Consider the following 19,578-nt stretch of genomic DNA (forward strand, 5'->3'; position numbering starts at 1 on the left):
TTTGTATATAAAGACTCCGTAATTTATTATTCTTCACACCTGTAGATTTTATGAAGAACCACCGAGGTAACCAAAACAAACGACGCCGATTTCGGCTGAGGAGGACGCGGTTTTCCAAAGTTCTACTGAATAATAATTTGGTAATGGGAATTGAACAGTTCCTGATAGGTTTGCGTTAGGTAGGGAAAATTGCTGGGTGTTTGTGATAATGCCAGTGGTATTATTTCGGAATTACATTCCACCAACAGAGACAAATATGTTTACGAACAGTATCTTGTGGTGCATGAAGACGGATGGACGTCATCTTAGAACGCCATTGTTTTACGAAATTACACCTATCAGTGCCTATTTTTCCAAACCTAACTTAAATTTTCGTAACTATAACGTTGTACGCACAGGTCACAATGTAGGTATAAATAAAATGCGGTCAAACTACAGGAGAGCTCCCACTAACATATGATGAAAATTTGGAATTAGTTTTGGACGTAGGGAATTTCAAATAGTAACCCTCCCTAATCTTGAGATCTTACCTGGATCGAGTATTTTGAACGTTGGACACGCAGTCGGTAGTGAATAATGGCGTCATAAATGAATTTACAAATTTTTTCCGCATTTCAGAAGTTAGCCTGTCAAGATCTTCGACATGCCGTGAGAGAGCTCCTGTGCATTTGTATGTTCATTAATAGTCACTATAGTCGTTCTATTTTATCAAGGCAGTTTGGGTCGGGCTCTCTGGGACCTCACATTGTTAGCTCTGTCGTCACATCGCCGCCGACACACGTGTAATTATTTGTGTTCACCTCTCTCTCTCTCACTCTCCTATTTTAAGCTAGTAACTACTTATAAATGAATTTTAAACACTCTGTATAGATGTAATTCAATAAAAAAGCTGTAGTATAGTATACATCTCATAAGACTTGTCAGCGATGTCTTTGAGATGTTGTCAGGTGGTGACACGAGGGACAGCCCTGCGTGAGTGGGTCATACTCGGTCAGTCTCCCGCCATGGAAGCTATTTAAGAAGAAGAAAAAAAAAAAAAAAAAAAAAAAAACGCACCTATAGACTTTTACCTTGGGTGGTGTGGAAAAAAAGTCGAAAACGAGAAAAAATTAAGAAAATACAATTAGTAGTAGTTAATATATAATATGAGAGAGAGAGAGAGAGAGAGAGTGCACGTGTGTGGTGACAATGTGGCAACAGAGCTAACAGAGTGAGGTCCCAGAGAGCCCGACCCAAACTGCCTTGATAAAATAGAACGACTGTAGTAGGCATGCGCTAGTGCCTGACATGCACAATGACAGACCACTTTTTTTTCTTTTCTTCTTTTTTTGTAGCAGCTGATTGGCGCTTTTGTTTTCATCCCCACCAATCATAGGTCAGCGTAACTGGCTGTCATTTCGCTCCTGATTTTTAATTTCAGTATCAGGATGGCGTCTTTGTGCTCCGAGTGTGAGAGTGATTACTTCTAATTATTTGCCAAATATTGCAGAGATTATGCAGACAAATTGGAAGCTACAGTATTGAGTTTTTAAGTCTTCGTGGTGTTCTAGCAGTTCAGGTGATCTGTAAAAACTGTAAAAATCTGTGTCGCTTCAAAGATAATAACCTTATCTGATTTTGTGGCCATAGCACCCCCAGTCTGAAAACAAAAAAGAGAAAAAAGTATAATTATCAAATGTCTGATTTTTAAGGGTACTTTCCTTAACGGGGGAAGGTTAGGTTAGGCTAGGTCAGGGATTTAGGCTAGACATGCAGACTCTATTTTTCCAATGGTTTTTATGTATTTTAAAAATTTTGACCTTTATATGTACCCTATTGGAAATTGCTAGTTTTTGTGATTTTCCCCTAGCAAAACCCCTAGGTGGGATTGGAGGAAAATCACAAAAACTAGTGATTTTTTTTATAGAAATGAAAGTCAAAATTGTTCAAATCACATTGGAAACCACCAGAAAAACATTGTTTGCTCTTTGAAATCCCGAGATGTCCAAAACTAAAAATTTACTGAAAATTTTATGACATTATCTTTCGTAATTGTAAATTCATTTACCCAGAGTCTACAGAAATACCATTTATGTTACACAAGATTGTATAATTCTTTCATGACACCCAAAGTCAGTGAAAATAGCATGTTACTCAAGGGCATGAAGTTTGTTATGTTGACATTAGCAGTAGCATTTTATAGAGGGCATTGGGCCAGTTCAGACCCAAAACTCATTTTTCCCCAGATCATGCAGGTAGGCTAGGTTAGGGTAAATTAGGTTTGGCTGAATTAGGTTAGGTTAGTAGGGACTAATTATTGACAGACTGACATTGGAGCTGAATCAGCCTGAAAGTCCAACCTGGTGGGTGACCATTTGCCACAGTGTGCATGTAAAACTGGCAGTTGTACAGTTGATAACTTAAAAAATTTTGCATTTCCAAAAGTTTCTAAAGGTATCACAATGATAATTACATCATCCACTCACTCAATGTAGAGTGATGCCATATGAGCTCTACACTGAGTGACAAGCCAATTGGTTTCCTGTACCCAGGAAACCATTTACTATGCTGGGTGGTAACCATATAACTGGGGTTTCTGGCAGGGTTAAGTGTCCCCCAGATTCCCCTATCCAAAATCACTTGATCATGGCAGTCATTTCAGAGAGCCTTGGAGTGCCCAATACCTGCCCAGGGCCCCAACCAAATGGGCAGACGTGCGTGGCCATGTGGCATGTGAGAGGTGTGAATGAGGAGAGCAAGAGGGTGGAAGTGGTGAATGTGTTCAAGAGTGCACGGTATGCTGTGATGGCATTGAGTGAAACGAAATTGAAAGGGTGCGAAGTGGAGGAGTGGGAGGGTGTGAAATGTGTAAGATTAGGAATGAATGGGAGAGGAAGATGCAAGGAAGGAGTTGCTTTGTTGATGAAAATATAGGAAGAACAAAAGACTATTTATATCATATATGGAGGAAAAGAGAGAAATTAAGGAAAGAAAGAGGAATACGTTAACAAATAGCAAAGAATAAAAAAAGAAAAAAAAAAGACGAGCAAAACACGAGCTAAATACAAGAAAGTAATAAACTAGAAAAATGAATTGACAAGAGGAGTGCCGATGAAAAGGCAATACTCCTCACCTATCAACTGAACTGAATGAGGGTGGCAGAGTGGAGTGAGAGACTACAAATGTGTCAGCTCGAGGTGTATGTACCGGTCAGGTTCAAGTTTGAGGTGAAAGTGGCAGTGGTTGTAGCATATGCACTGTGTGAGGACAGGAGTGAGAGAAAGAAAGACAGGTTTTGGGATGAGCTGGATGAAGTAGTGGGAGAAATGCCCAGGAGCTATAAAATGATTGTGGTGGGGGATATGAATGGAAGAGTAGGCACTGGTCCTGAGGATGACATAATGGGTTGTTATGGAGTACCAGGAGAAAATGATAATGGGAATCGACTAAAGGATATGTGTCAGGATAGGAGGTTGTGCATTTGTAATTTGTATTTCAAACATAAAGATGCACATAAATATACATGGTATAGAGGAAACGGGGATTGTGTTGAAAGAAGCCTGATTGATTACGTGCTCGTAGAGAGGTCGATGATGGGAATGGTTGCTGATACAAGGGCTGAGAGAGGACGATGTGGAGGTCTGTCAGATCATATGATCGTGGTATGCAAGATCAAGCTGAGAGGAGCGAGGTGGATCAAGAGAGAGAGGAGCAGTCAGGGAGAAAGACTAAAAGTTGAGAAGCTGAGGATCAAAGAAATGGCAGATGAGTACAGGACCAAAGTAGAGGACAAGAGTTAGAAACAATGAATTGGATCTGAACAGCCTGTGGAATGCATATAGGGATTGCTTAGTTAGGAATGTTAGAGTGATGTGTGGTGTGGCAAGAGTATCAACAAAAAAGAAGGGTACAGCATGGTGGGATGAGGAGGTTAAGAGAGTGGTGGAGGGAAAGAGGAAGAAGTGGCTAATGTGGTTACAGGATAGGGGTTCAGTTGAAATAAGAACTGAGTATATCGAGAGCAAGAAGCAGGTAAAGAGACTAGTGAAGTGGAAAAAGGAGGAGGTAAATGGTGATCTGGGAAGAAAAATGAATGCGAACTACTCTACTCTGATAATAGGAAGTTATTCTGGAAAGAGGTGCAGGAATGTAGAAGTGAAAGTGGAAAGAAATGTGATGGTGTGAACGATGCAGGTGGTAGGTTATTAACCCCTGGAGATGAAGTAAGGACCAGATGGAAAGAATATTTTGAAAGCCTGATGAATGAGAATAGAGAGAGCAGAGCTGCTGTAAACATGATTGGTTTCGGGGGGGTGCAGAGAAGGAATGCAGTGCCAGGAGACGTGACACTCGCACAGGTGAAGAGTGCTCTGAAACGGCTGAAAAATGGGAAGGCAGCTGGGGTTGATGAGGTGTATGCAGAGATGCTTAAGTATAGTGGAGAGAGTCGAATGAAGTGCTTGTTGGAGATAAATAAGAAGGCATGGATGAGTGAAACTATGCCTGCAGAGTGGAAAAAGGCTGTGATTGTACCCTTGTACAAAAATAATGGTGAGCGAAGTGAGTGCAAGAATTATCATGGCATAAGTTTATTGAGTGTGGTAGGGAAGGTAAGAAAGTAAGAGAGATATCAGAAGTCCTAGTGAGTGATGAACAGGGTGGCTTCAGGCATGGCAGAGAATGTGTGGATCAAGTATTTGCAGTGAGACAGATAGCAGAGAAGGCTTGTGAGAAGGACCATAAGGTGTTTATGGCATTCATGGATCCGGAAAAAGCATACGACAAAGTAGACAAAGAGGGATTGTGGAAAGTTTTGCACATGTATGTGTCACGGGGTTTTTTATGATATCACGGGGTTTTTAAAATATAATGGTAAATTATTATTTAATTGATAATAATATTCAATAATATTAAAGAGCAGGGACAATGATTGTCTTGCTAAATCAAGCAACGATTCTCTAAGAACGAGAATTTATAAACTTTCTCGACAGTACACAGCAGAGACTAATTACTCACAAATGCTGAATTAGTACTGTTAGCCTCTGGAGAAAGTTACTTCACCCCTGACAATAAGTAACTAATACTAATAATAATATCAGGTTCTTGCTGATGCTTAACTCCTAGGTGGCACAACGGATTTTAAGCTTAATACACAAAACTGGCCTAAGTACCAGTTATGAATAGCAAAACGTTTATGCAAGCTAGGAGCTATATGGGAAATAAGCTTAATTATGGAGAAATGAAACAAGAGTTTACTTTACATTAAGCTCAAGAAAAAGAACTGTTAAATTTATTGATTACAAAATAAATTTAACGTTACAATTCAAAATCAAATTAATGAGATCGCACTCACTCACTCACTTACGAGCTAAATTCTTACGCCTAGGAAAAACACCTTAATTAAACTCTTAAGACTAGGGAAATACAAAAAGGAAATATTGGTCGATGAATGCGATGTATCACCAACTAAGGTGGGAGTCTGGAGACTGTACTAGTGGAGTCTGGGTGCTGCTGACCTCTCTCTCTCACTTCTGGAGCACAGAACCCCTCTCCGTCACCACAAACGCTCGACTGAGTAAGTCGTGGGAAAGACAAAGGGAGCAGTAGGCCGCATTTTTTAACGGTCGAGTGAGCAAAACGCGCCCAAAACAAATCGCTCAGCGGAAGCGCTAATGTCTCACACAGAGACGATCACGTATGACAATGCAAAATTGATTTGACAGCGCTTCCGTCCGAATGAGCGGTTAACTGAACGATAAACAGTGAGTTTTCCACTAATAGTTCGTGGCTTCTCACAAAAGGGAAATGTCGCGAATTTGATTCGTGATATTACGCCCCTACAAAATTAAATTTTTTCCTTATGGGAAAAAATTTGTGGATATATATATATATGTACACATCCTAACTCAGTCACACAAGATTCACACTGTGGTGTGTGTGCTATCCTGCTACAGGAGAAAGTCGCAGTCGCCAGTGAACGAAAAAAAACTCGTATTTACGTTAATAGAAGCAAGTTTGAGGGAAAAACTCTGTGACGACAGTGAAAATCCTGTACTCAGGTCAAACTGAGCGAAAATTCGCTACATTTACACTGACAACTAATTGTTGTGTAGCGTGGTGTATGTAATACACGATGTAGGTGTGACAGTTGTAGTGTAACTGTACCTACGTGTAAAATAACACAGTAAATAATAATATGGCGACGACGAAGGCAGAGGAGAAGAGGCGGCAGCGTGCGGCAGATGATCAGCTGGCCCGCACAGCAAAACTGCTACGCCCATTGCTGTACCTGCAAAATCAATTGAGGTGGAGCATCAAAAGTGTCAATGAGACAAAATTTTATTATGTTACAATTACTCTCTCTGCCTAGCAGTCAGTGCTACGACGTACATTCGAGGTCGCCATTAATTATAGCACACAATTATGGTCGGCAAGTTGAGAATCCCTGGGCAAACTCGGGTCTTCCATAGCCTCGAACTGCACATGGTCCTCAACCTGTGCCTTAACCTACAGTACTTATATTAATATCGGGGAGCTGAGAATCCTTGTGCAAACTCGGGTCTTCCATAGCCTCGAGTCGCCTCTGCGGAGTTCTCACTTCTCCCTTAACCTACAGTACTTATATTAGTATCGGGGAGCTGAGAATCCTTGTGCAAACTCGGGTCTTCCTTGGCCTCGAGTGGCCTCTGCGGAGTTCTCTCTCGATCTTCCCCCTTAACCTACAGTACTTATATTAGTATCGGGGAGCTGAGAATCCTTGTGCAAACTCAGGTCTTCCATAGCCTCGAGTCGCCTCTGCGGAATTCTCTCTCAAACTTCCCCCTTAACTTACGGTACATAATATGTATGTACAGGCCCTGGACATACTGTGTCCTATGGGGCCAATGGGCGAGACGTCAGGTCTGCACCCACTTCACCACTACCCTGTCTCTCAACTGTCTCAGAGATTACGGGTGTGGTTATGAACGGCACAGGAAGGACATGTCCCTGATTAGTGGTGTTACTTTGACACACACTACAGGAACGGACAAAACTATCTATGTCTCGTCCCATCCCTGGCCAGAAAAAGTCAGCTCGGATACGGCCCTGGGTCTTCCTTTTGCCCATGTGACCTCCTGAGGCTGAACAATGACCCCATTCTAACACTGCTTGGCGGTACTTGGCGGGGACGACAAACTGCTGTCGAACCTCGCCCTCGGGTGTTTGTGACTCACGGTAGAGCCGTCCTTGTTTGCGAAGGAACTTGGCTCGACCTCCCCGTGAATACTTAATCACTCGACCCTTTTGTTTGTTCCGCACGGCAGCAAGTGTCAGGTCAGAATGTTGTTCTTGCACAACAAGTTGACTACACATCAGATCTTGCGACGATTCAGTGATCACTGGGGTGACACAGTCTGGAGCCTCAGCCATGGCTCGTGTTACCGTAGCAGCTGAAGTCTGAGTAGCGTCATCATCGGAGCAACTATCCTTGACTCCGTGAATATTGCCAATGATGAGGTCAAATAGATGTTCTGGCATGACAACTGCAAGTGTCGTACCAGTATAAAATGGAGATGCCACCTGGATACGTGCCTCAGGGAACAATCTCACTGATCCATCAATAAGGTTTGCATGGATCTGTCGACCTGTGTACTGCTCATGCCGAACTAGACTCTGCTTGACAGAGCAACCTGAGGAACCATTATCTCTCAGGACCTTCACAGGAATGTCTCCCACAAACCCTTGCTGAACAAGGAAGGTACTGTCACCTGTGGGAGGGCCTGTGGAGGAAGCAGCTAGCCACTCATGAGGCTGCTGAACTGATGCGGCAAACATTGTGCCTTGAGGATTATGTTGGGAAGATGGAACATTGGCCATCTGTGGAGGGGGGTTCACTGTCACTGTGGGACTAGCGAACTGTGGGGGAGTACCCATACTGGTAGGGACGTGGCCACCATGCTGCTGCTGAGGAATGAAGGCTGCATTCGCTTCCTGCCTCTTTTGAGCTGGTGATGAAAAAGTTTGTCCCGACGGTCGATTGCGTGGCTGATACTGCTGCTGGTTAGGGTACTTGTTGTACCTCTTCCACTCAGGTTTCTGAGTGTTTTGCCCCTGGTCCTTCTGCGGTTTGGTTGGACCTTGGCCATTACTCTGAGAACGGCCTTGGTGCTGGGATTCAGTCTGAGACGATTTCCCAGATTTATCAGGTTTTCTGTTCCAGGTGTTTTGCTTACGAGTTTGATACCCGTATGCAGTAAAGAATGCGTCAGCCTTTTCTGCCATTTAGCTGGCATCTTTCACCTGGCAGATCTTAAGCTGTGCTATGAGCTCAGCAGGCCATGACCTTTCTAGCTGTGTACGCATCATAAGGTCAATTATCCCCTCACGCGTGGAAGGAGTTTCATCTTTCTCCATCCACTCATTTAAGTAAGCTGTGAGACGATCAAGGAACTGAACAGCTGTCTCCTTGTCTTGGAGACGAGCTCGCATGAACTGAACTTTGGCGTCGTCTACTGTGAGACCATACGCCTTAATGAGTGCAGCTTTCATCATCTCATACGTGAGATTGTCTCCACGAATTCTGTGGAGAATATCGAGGGCAGGGCCCTCAAATAAACTAAGAAATTAGATCCGCTTAGCTGCCTCATCCAGTTGATACATGTCTGCCATGTCCTCAAAACGAGCTATGTACGGCTCGATTCGCTCGCTTTCCTTGTATGAAGGAAGCTTGATGCGTGGGGTCGCCAGGACATGTGCAGGGAGAACGCTCGTGGAGCTTTGACCAACTGCACCAGATGTATCTGAAGCCAAGGAATCTCGCTTGAGCTTCAGCATTTCAAGTTCATGTTTTTCTCGTGCCTCACGTTCGGCACGTTCATATTCACGTTGTTCCCGCATGTGTTCTAAGTCGAGTTCGCGCTGTTTTTGCTCTTGTTCGCGCTGTTGTCGCTCTTTTTCTAACTCGAGCTCGCGTTGTTTCTGCTCGTGTTCGCGCTCCTTTTCGCGTTCCTCACGCTGTTCTCGCTTGTATTTGCACTGAATCTTACGCTCTTCACGGGCATCATTCTCGCGCTGCTGCTCCTGATTATGCTGTGAGAGTATATACTCTTTAATTTCGGTTGGGTCCAAAAGACCCATTTCTTTGGCTTCCTGTAAAAATACAGTGGTAGCCATGGCGCTAATTTACTAAGCAAACCGAAACTGAGTACTGACTGCTTTGCAAACGAATGCTAATAACACAAATAAAGAATACAGACACAAGCTAGTGGTGACCAGTCTTATCTAGTTAACTGGCAAAGATTAGAGCAAAAATGCAAATGACTGGGAAGACTCAATAATAAACACAATGGGTACGGCGACTTCCCAGGAGCGAATAAAATCGTCTGGCGTTACCAAGAATAAACTAAATAGAGTTAAGTACTCTATGGATTGATAAAACAAAAATTCACCTGCTAAATTAACGGTAAACACCAGTAAGCTTGTGCCTATAAACTTTAATGATAAATTCCTAAATATGAACGAGTGAGTACTATCTCGTGAATAGCTTTAGAGCTAGGAGTTAATATCCTGGAATGAGGTCGCCAATTGTCACGGGGTTTTTTATGATATCACGGGGTTTTTAAAATATAATGGTAAATTATTATTTAATTGATAATAATATTTAATTGATAATAAGGTCAGGTGCGGGTAAGGGGATGGGTCTGTTATGATGTGGCAGGGGTAAACCAGTTCTGCTGTCGGGCCCTGCTGTGGATGTCACTGCTTGCATTGCGCAGTTGACCCTTGTGCGGTGTGATGCGGTGAGGATCTGTCCGTTCTCCCCTTTGGGGCTAAGATGCGAATGAATGTGTTTGAATGGATGAGTAAATGGAGAGTGAGTCGTCCTGTCTCGGCTACCTCCCTTTCCTTGGGGAAAGCAGCCTAGGTATATAGATAGATAGATAGATTAAAGAGCAGGGAAAATGATTGTCTTGCTAAATCAAGCAACGATTCTCTAAGAACGAGAATTTATAAACTTTCTCGACAGTACACAGCAGAGACTAATTACTCACAAATGCTGAATTAGTACTGTTAGCCTCTGGAGAAAGTTACTTCACCCCTGACAATAAATAACTAATACTAATAATAGTATCAGGTTCTTGCTGATGCTTAACCCTTTAACCGCAGGTGTCATTCCAGAATGACGTTGCAAAAACTGGACCAAACCGCGGGTGTCATTCTCGAATGTTTGTGAATATTTTGAATACCCCGCGTTTTTTCCGTGCGCCAATTGTTTCAAGGGAGAGTAGCTATTAAGTTCTTTCACTCCAGCCGACCCCCACCTCCCTCTTCCCCCCCCCTGGGGCCCCACCTCCTACCCTCTGGGCTCCCCACCCCACCCCTGACCAAGCACGCATCAGTATCTGTCCAGCTGTGTGAGTGACAACACATGCTGATGTGGCAGTGAAGTGCAGGCAATTACAGTGCCTTTTACCTGTCTCAGTGAACACAGAGTGGGTGTTTATCGTATGTGCAGTGTTCATATATGTTTACAGTATTATTATCAGAATGTGATTGGCATTTGGTAATGGTGTGTGAGCGAAAAATAGTGATTACAACACCGCTGATGTGGCAGTGAAGTGTGGGCAATTACAGTGCCTTTTACCTGCCTCAGTGAACACAGAGTGGGTGTTTATCGTATGTGCAGTGTTCATATATGTTTATAGTATTATTATCAGAATGAGGTTGGCATTTGGTAATGGTGTGTGAGCGAAAAATAGTGATTACAACACTGCTGATGTGGCAGTGAAGTGCGGGTAATTACAGTGCCTTTTACCTGCCTCATTGAACACAGAGTGGGTGTTTATCGTATGTGCAGTGTTCACATATGTTTATAGTATTATTATTAGAATGAGGTTGGCATTTGGTAATGGTGTGTGAGCGAAAAATAGTGATTTTACACCCCTCACTTCTAACGGCACTGCCCGTCCTGTGAAAGTCAACAAAGTCATGAAACCTACATCAATGGAAAGCTGAAGGTTAGTACTTTCTAATGGTACTTTATTTTTTTCTCTAGCTTTATTCTGTGCAGAGTTATTAAGGTTTAAAGGTTTGTTTACATTTGGCTGAAACCCCCGCGGGAGAGGACAGTCAGACCAAAACAATACCCGCGGTTAAAGGGTTAACTCCTAGGTGGCACAACGGATTTTAAGCTTAATACACAAAACTGGCCTAAGTACCAGTTATGAATAGCAAAACGTTTATGCAAGCTAGGAGCTATATGGGAAATAAGCTTAATTATGGAGAAATGAAACAAGAGTTTACTTTACATTAAGCTCAAGAAAAAGAACTGTTAAATTTATTGATTACAAAATAAATTTAACGTTACAATTCAAAATCATATTAATGAGATCTCACTCACTCACTCACTCACGAGCTAAATTCTTACGCCTAGGAAAAACACCTTAATTAAACTCTTAAGACTAGGGAAATACAAAAAGGAAATACTGGTCGATGAATGCGATGTATCACCAACTAAGGTGGGAGTCTGGAGACTGTACTATGGTCCTTTCACCGCAAGATGTCCGTTCAGGGTGTGGCAGAATTTGGAATTCCCCCGAGTGCGACGTTGCCAATTTGACCACCAATTATCGGATTATCACTACCTACCCCCATCACACCTGTTTCTCTCTCTCTCTCTCTCTCTCTCTCTATATATATATTTATATTCGTTTTCGTTTTCGTTTTCGTTTTTAAAGGCTCCAACATGCTTGCATGTGTCGGCCTTGGTCACCTAATGGCGGCTCTCCATGCTGCACGATCCATTGCAGCCTCCCTGTTCAGTCCCTTAACCCTAAGGTCACACTTAATGACCTCGTCCCATGTCTTTCTCGGTCTACCCCTCATAACCCCACCCCCAATATTAACACTTCTCACCTTCCTCACCCAACTATCATCCCCCATCCTCTCCACATGTCCAAACCACCTCAATCTACCTCTCCTCATCACAACACCAATACACTCCAGTCCCATCCTACCTCTCAACTCTTCCATTGTAAACCCAGCCCCTCCAGGCCTTGGACGCAGGGACGCACTGCACATCCACCTAATCATTGTCATTTCTGTACGTCTGAGCCGGCGAATGTCTTCCTCCTTCACTGCCCAGGTCTCACTGCCATACAGCATTACACTCCTAACACATGCTGCATACAAAGACCCCTTAGCACATAGGGAGAGCCCCCACTATCCGGACATAAGAATGTTTCATACTGTACTTTTTTCCATACTATACTTACCTCATTTCACTCTTTAATGTCCTTTCTTGGTGTGAATAAGGTGTTAGGAGCTATGCATGTGCAGTAGGAAGGTGTTTTTCTGAGTTAGGCTAGGTTAGGGTCCATAAGTACCAGTCTAGGAGCCAGTCACCAGAATGTTTATTATTGTATGAACCTACTTCTAAACCCTCATTTTATGTTTCTTTTGCATTTATTTCTGTCATTTATGTGCCTTATTGGTGTGATTTGGGTCTTAAATAGGTGCTATGCATGTCCAGAGGGAATTGTATAGGTGTTTCTCTGAGTTAGGGTCCATGGCCCAATATCCAGACAGAACCAATATCCGGACCTACCTATGGCTCTATTACGTCGGATATTGGAGTGATTACTGTATATATATTGTATATATATTATTTATTTCCAATTTTTTTCCCACACCACTTATGAGGTAAAAGTCTAGGCGCGTTTTATTTTTAAGAGGTTTCCCCTGTCGGCCTAATCCTCTCTCTGATCTTTAATCATAATTTTCTTCGTCATCTGAAATTTCTGTTATATTGACGAGAGAGAGAGAGAGAGAGAGAGAGATAGAGAGAGAGAGGGAGAGAGAAACAGGTGGGATGGGGGTAGGTGATAATTCGATAATTGGTGGTCAAATTGGCAATTCTACGGCGTGGCAACATGGGAAAAAGCACTGCCACGTGTCATAGAATTCATTCAAATCGTTGTTATAATTCTAAAAAGTGATACTCAGTGTATTATATAGCTTCCTTTACTATATACAGAATATAAAAAACAATTTCAAATAGCACATAGATAGGAAATAAGAGAGAGAGAGGCATGTACTACGGTTGATTTGGCAGCATTGCTAGAGGTGATTCACCAGGTGGGCCCCACCCTGAACGGACTTCTTGCGGTGAAAGGACCATAGTGGAGTGTGGGTGCAGCTGACCTCTCTCTCTCACTTCTCGAGCACAGAACCCCTCTCCGTCACCACAAACGCTCGACTGAGTAAGTCGTGGGAAAGACAAAGGGAGCAGTAGGCCGCATTTTTTAACGGTCGAGTGAGCGAAACGCGCCCAAAACAAATCGCTCAGCGGAAGCACTAATGTCTCACACAAAGACGATCACGTATGACAATGCAAAATTGATTTGACAGAGCTTCCGTCCGAATGAGCGGTTAACTGAACGATAAACAGTGAGTTTTCTACTAATAGTTCGTGGCTTCTCACAAAAGGGAAATGTCGCGAATTTGATTCGTGACAGTATGGTGTAGAGGGTAAGCTGTTAGGTGCTGTCAAGAGTTTTTATGATGGTTGCGAAGCATGTGTAAGGGTTAGTGGGCATCTAAGTGAATGGTTCACGATCGTTGTGGGCATGCGACAAGGTTGTGTGATGTCCCCATGGTTGTTCAATATATATATGGTTGGGATGATGAAAGAAGTAAAAACACGAGTAATGGAGAGAGGGATGGCGTTGGTAATTAGTGGTGATAGATGGAATATCTCAGATTTGTTGTATGCTGGTGATGTAGTACTGCTTGCAAGTACTGAACAAGAACTTGATAAGCTAGTGCAGAGTTTTGCTGATGTCTGTGAGTGTTGTGCCTTGAGAGTAAATGTAGAGAAGAGTAAAGTGATGGTTATTGAGAGAGAAGGTGACTCCCAGTGTGGTGTTACAGTGAATGGAGAGAGACTGGAATTGGTGAGAGAGTTCAAATACTTGGGTACAGTGACTGAAAAGAGAGGAAAATGTGGAAAAGAAGTTGAAAGTAGAGTGACACAAGGAAGAAAAGTAGCTGGTGCAATGTAGGCCTTGATAAGAAACAGAGGCTTGAGTGTCGCAGCAGCACGAGGCTTACATGAGGGAGTGTTAGTGCCATTTTTAACATATGGATGCGAGACTATGGTGTGGCATGAAAATGAAAAGTCAAGAGTAAGAGCAGTGAAGATGGGACTGCTGAGGAATGTATGTGGAGTACAGAGGGTGGATAGGATGCTAAATAATGTGATTCGTGACAGGTGTGGAGTGAGGAAGTTGGTGGACACCAGAATCGAAGAGAGTGTCCTGAGATGGTATGGTCATGTGGAAAGAATGGATAACAATAGAGTGGTGAAAAGGTATACCTGAGCGAATTTGAAGGAGGGAGGAGGCGAGGTAGGCCAAGGAGAAGGTGGAGAGATATGGTGGAAGAGTGGTCGAGGAAGAGAGGTTTGGAAGTCGGTGAGGGTAGGGAACTGACAAGAGACTGAGCTGGCTGGATGAATGTTGTGAGGAGAAGTGCATGATCAGGGATTTTGGCACCCCTTGTGAGCATGGCAGCGTCCGGATTTACTCAATCGGATACGTTTGTGTGAAGCTGCAGAATGTGGTGAATGTTTTTGGCGTATCCGGGACAGCCAGGATTCCGTGGGCTTGAATGATGAGTGAATGGCAGTGTGGCCTATTTGGATTGGGCAAGTTTGTGCTGTCTGGACATTGCTACTCCTCACCCTGCCCTAGGGTGGGAAAGGAGGTCCATATGATGATGATGATGATGAGAAAAAGTACTTTTATGCATGGGAGCTCTCCTGCAGTTTTACCTAAAACCCAATGCTTCTTCCTCAAGCAGAGGTGTATTGATGAGTCATCCCTCTATAATTAACAAAATTAGTAGCCAGCACTGAGACGCAGTGACGTTACTAACTGAGGGACAGGGGTACCGTACTTCCCTGTTCCCCCAGTGGAGGGGGGCCTCATATGGATCCTTCAGTTTTTAAATAACACAAAAGTATATTGCATGTTAAGTAAAAAATATATTTACACAAAAAGTCCAAGGAAACATGGTATCAGGCCAGGTAATTGTATATTTACAGATCTTTTAAAATTAGTGATAGGTAATGTACTATATATATTTACTATCTAGCCAGGTTTTTTTTTGTGTTGTTTACCGTGATATAGTGCAATATTGTTATTCCTGTAATTTAATATTTAATAGATGGGTAATCATGTGAATTATATTGTTTTATGTACATTTTTTAATGTTTACCAGACTGTTCTTGTATAGCTGTTGACTGACTATTGATGATTTACATCTGTCATATGTAGTTACCGGTATTGTATGCAGATTGTAACAAGGGAATCTCGGCATCTAGGTGCCAGCACGGGTACTTATAACCAGTGTCCTGTGATAGCTTGTTGGTGGTTTTATTCTAGGGTCTGAATTAAAAAATAAGCATAGGATCAAATCTCAGTCATAACATACATATTTAGTTTATAGTAAAGGCAAGGTGAGGAGAGTGCATGATCTTCACATGTCTCTTGTTCTTCCTGCAAAATATCTAATCATATCTTATTTATGAGAGATGATTTATCATAAGTTTGTTTGTAAATCTGTGCCCTGATAGATTGGAGTGCTTCTAAAACTTTGTTATTTCTGTCATCATCATTATTACCTGAGTTGGTGAAAGGATTGCTTTTTTTTTTTTTTTTTTTATATCAGTGAACCTCCATGTGTGATTGCATTATGTGTGGTAAAAGTCATAAATTTTTCCAGGCTATCTAGGCAGTACCTAATTTAGCAGACTTCCTAGATGTAGCTGTAAATGTCAGGACCAAGTTGCCTAGTTCTGGGCACCCATGCTCCTCTTGGAGCAACATAGGTCTGGATGATGGATGGAAGGATGTTTTTATCTAACAGCCACATTCTCCAGCCAGCCACATGGGACAATACATTCATATACAGTAAATGTTTGTACCCATCTGTGTTCCCTATGTGTTAACAAGTGGATTGGCAGAGGTTTAGTGCCCCTTCCTGTAAAACAAATAACTCAAGACATATGGCCATTCCTTACAGGATTATGGCGCCTGGCTATAAATAGATAGATAGACTAATCAGATCAATAACTAAACTCACTCCAATGTCCCCCGAGGTCTTCAGCATTCCAGCAGTCAACTCGGACACACCTGCTACCTTCCCCAGCAGCACCCTGCCTGTTGGCCTGCATACAGTAGCAACATCAATCAAAAGCCAAGGACAAACACTTGATCTGTTGACCCCAAACCTTCCCTGTTCCAGTCAAACTCCACATTCAGCAAACGGTTATATTGCTCTCTCCAGGTGTCTGTAACACCCTCACAATCCAGCACTACCTTTCCTTCAGTCTTTCATCACACGCTGCTCGTGTGATATCCCAGTTTCCCCTTTCATGTGATTTGCCACTTTATATAACATATTATTCTTTTTAGTGCTATTTAGATTATCCAGCAAAAGTTTCTGAGACTCAGATTTTGCCCTGTATACCTCCTTTCTAGCCCTGCATTTGGCAACCAAGTATTCCTGTCTGTTTCCACCACCTTTCCATTCCTGGAAAAGTCTTCTTTTCTCCTTAACTGCGACTCCTACACCCTCATCCCACCACAATGTTTTCTTAAGTCTAGGAGGACCACTTGTCCTTTAACACACTAAATCAGTAGCTCTCATGAGATTGTTGGTGATATTTGTCCTACCTTTGATTTTGCTTCTCCAGTGTGGGACAGAGGTATGAGATCCGTCCAAGAAATGTAGAGGTGTATGGTATGTAGTAAAACTACTGGGCCTTGGGAGCAGGCTGTGAAGCCTATTCCTAGAGTCTCGCGTACACACACACACACACACACACACACACACACACACACACACACACACACACACACACACACACACACATTAAATAGCACACCAACTAGCTGGCATAAATGATCACAATGGGAGCGCTGTGTAGCAGCGACTTTGAGCTTTAGTCTAACACTGACCACATCACGCCAAGTCACTTAGTCATCGAGGTACATGCACTTGAGTGAGGGTGTGTTTAGTGCACTTGGCAATTTGTTGCAAGTTGAACATTGAAGGATCTCAGTGACCAATGTGTTTGCTTGAAATTCTGTTTCAAATTGGGAAAAACTGTTATGGAGCCATTTCATCTGTTGCAAGAGGCTAATTAGGAGGATTGTTTGAGCTTTACACAATTTCACAAGTGGCTCCAGCAGTTCAAATCAGGAATAACTTTCTTTGAAGACGATCCCAAATCTGGAAGGCCTTCCACGTCAGGAGATAACAATCATGTTGCGAAAGTGCACGCCGTGATCGGTGAAGGTCGTCGCCTGACTGTCCATGAAGTTTCCAAAGAAGTGGGCATCTGTAAAAGTTCATGCCACATGATTTTGACAGAAAAACAGAAGATGCATTGTGTTGCTTTAAAATTTGTGCCACATCTGCAGACAGACGAGCAAAAAAAAAGAACCATGTTAGAGTCAGTCATGAGCTGTTTGATTGTTCAAATGCTTATGAAGACTTCCTGAAAATTGTCATACCAGGTGATGAAACGTGTGTGTACAGCTACGATGTTGAAACAAAAAGGCAGTCATTGCAGTGGGTTGGAACACTGTCACCATGACCAAAACGCACATCAGAGTTGCACAGCTGTGAAGGTGCTGTTGATCATCTTTTATTTTTAATGCAAGGGCATCATTCAACATTCGTTTGTTCCACATGGTCAGACATTCAATATAGAATTTTACTTGGATGTTCTGAGGTGTTTGAGGGAGGCAGTGCGAAGGAGGAGGCCTGAGGCGTGGACAAACAAAACCTGGATGCTATACCATGACCATGCACCTGCTCACTCTTTGCTCCTTATCTATGACTTTTTGGTTAAACAAGAGATAACTATCTTCTCCAAGCTGTCCTACTCTCTAGATTTGTGCCCTGCAGACTTTCCTCCCCCCCCTCCCCCTCCCAAAGTTGAAATCAACCCTTAAAGGGCACCGATTTCAGACGACAGAAGAGCTAGAAGAAAATTTCCCAGGTGCAGTAAACACATTCACCCAAGTGCGTGTACCTCCGTGACTAAATGATGTGGATTGATCCGACTAGTGTTAGACTCAAGCTCAAAGTTGCTACCATACAACACTTCCACTGCGGTCGCTTTATGCCGGCTATGTAGTGTGCTGTTTTAAAAGTTTGGTTTCTTTTTGGACAAACCTCTTACATTTGGGACATATAACTTCAAGAGATTATTCAACACAGGTGAACAAAACAAATTTGGTAAATTTTTGGAATTTTACTGAAATTAATACTGAAAGTTCATAGTTAAGTGTAGGAATTCAGATAAATTTCTCTTGTGTTAACATCCATCACAGATGACATTATGTACAGTACTTAGCACATTTACAAAGGAGGTGTGGGTATACCCTGTAAGGCCACAGAGCCAAGATTATTTCAAACAAAATGGTTTAGTAATGAAATAGCCACAGCAATGACAAAGACTGCACACAAGAAGGCCAAAAGTAGCTAGGAAAAGAATGATTTGGAGTCCATCAAGACTATGTAAAAGAATGATATCTTTGATAAAGCTGACCAAAAGAAATGAAGAAATCAGGGTGACATCATAATGGAAAGAGAGTCCTAAAGAGTTCTTCAGCCATGTAAACAGTAGGAAACCTTTCAGGATCAGTCAGGTGTTATGTAAAAATCAGGCTTAAATATGGCAGACGCTTTAAATAACTATTTTCCTTTGGTGTTTACATTAGAAGATACTCATGGCATATCACAACCAGTACTGGCCCATGAGAGTGAAGATTTCATCATCATCAGATTTACACTGGAGGAGGAGGCAGGAAGAATTGATGAGCTAAATATTTACAAGTCACCTGGTCTAGATAAAATCCTTCCAAGAATTTGTAAAGATATGCATGACCAGGTAGCTCATTTCCTTGCAGAAGTCATCAAGTTGCTGGAAACAGGGGAAGTACCAGAAGTCAGGAAGCTAGCAGATGTGACCCCAATCTTTAAGTGAGAGGATCAGGAATGTCTTCAAAATTACCGTCCGGTTAACCTGACCTCTATCCAATTAACCTGACCTCTACCACAGTAAAACTCTTAGAAGGAATGATTGTAGACAGGATAGTCGAACATCTAGAAAATCATGACCAGATTATGGACTCCCTGCATGGTTTCAGATGACATAGATCATACCTAACTGTCTACCAGTACCTGTCTATTCATACCCAGACACGTTAGTCCCGTAAGGGGTGCCCACAAACAAATCGCCTCCATGTCACCCTGTCCCCTGCCATTTCGCTGCCCTGCTCCCAGCTCACGCACCCCTCTCTCATATACCTCTCCACTCCATCCCTCCATCTCATCCTTGGCCTTCCCCTCCCTCTCCCTCCCTCCACCTTACTCACATACACTCTCCTTGTCAGTCTCTCACTTTCCATCCTCTCCACATGGCCAAACCACCTCAGTGTGTTTCTCCTTTTGCTTCTTATCACATCCACACCACATCGCTCCTTCACTTCCTCATTTGTCAGTCTGTCTGTCCATGTGACTCCATACGCTCCTCTCAAATAA

The 19,578-nt window shown here is 42.7% G+C and overlaps 1 protein-coding gene across 1 annotated transcript in view; it reads left to right on the forward strand.

The window, feature by feature from the left end:
- Positions 1-72: 72 nt before the first annotated feature.
- Sf3b5 (splicing factor 3b subunit 5) overlaps positions 73-19,578 on the forward strand; it is a 40,523-nt gene continuing 21,017 nt past the window's right edge. The window contains exon 1 of the mRNA XM_080281756.1: positions 73-140. The gene's annotated coding sequence lies outside the window, so the exon portion shown is untranslated. The remainder of the gene's footprint in view (positions 141-19,578) is intronic.

Source organism: Coenobita brevimanus, chromosome 91 (assembly GCF_032717465.1).
Source record: "Coenobita brevimanus isolate Jiangsu-jjx chromosome 91, ASM3271746v2, whole genome shotgun sequence".
In the NCBI taxonomy this organism is placed as follows: domain Eukaryota; kingdom Metazoa; phylum Arthropoda; class Malacostraca; order Decapoda; family Coenobitidae; genus Coenobita; species Coenobita brevimanus.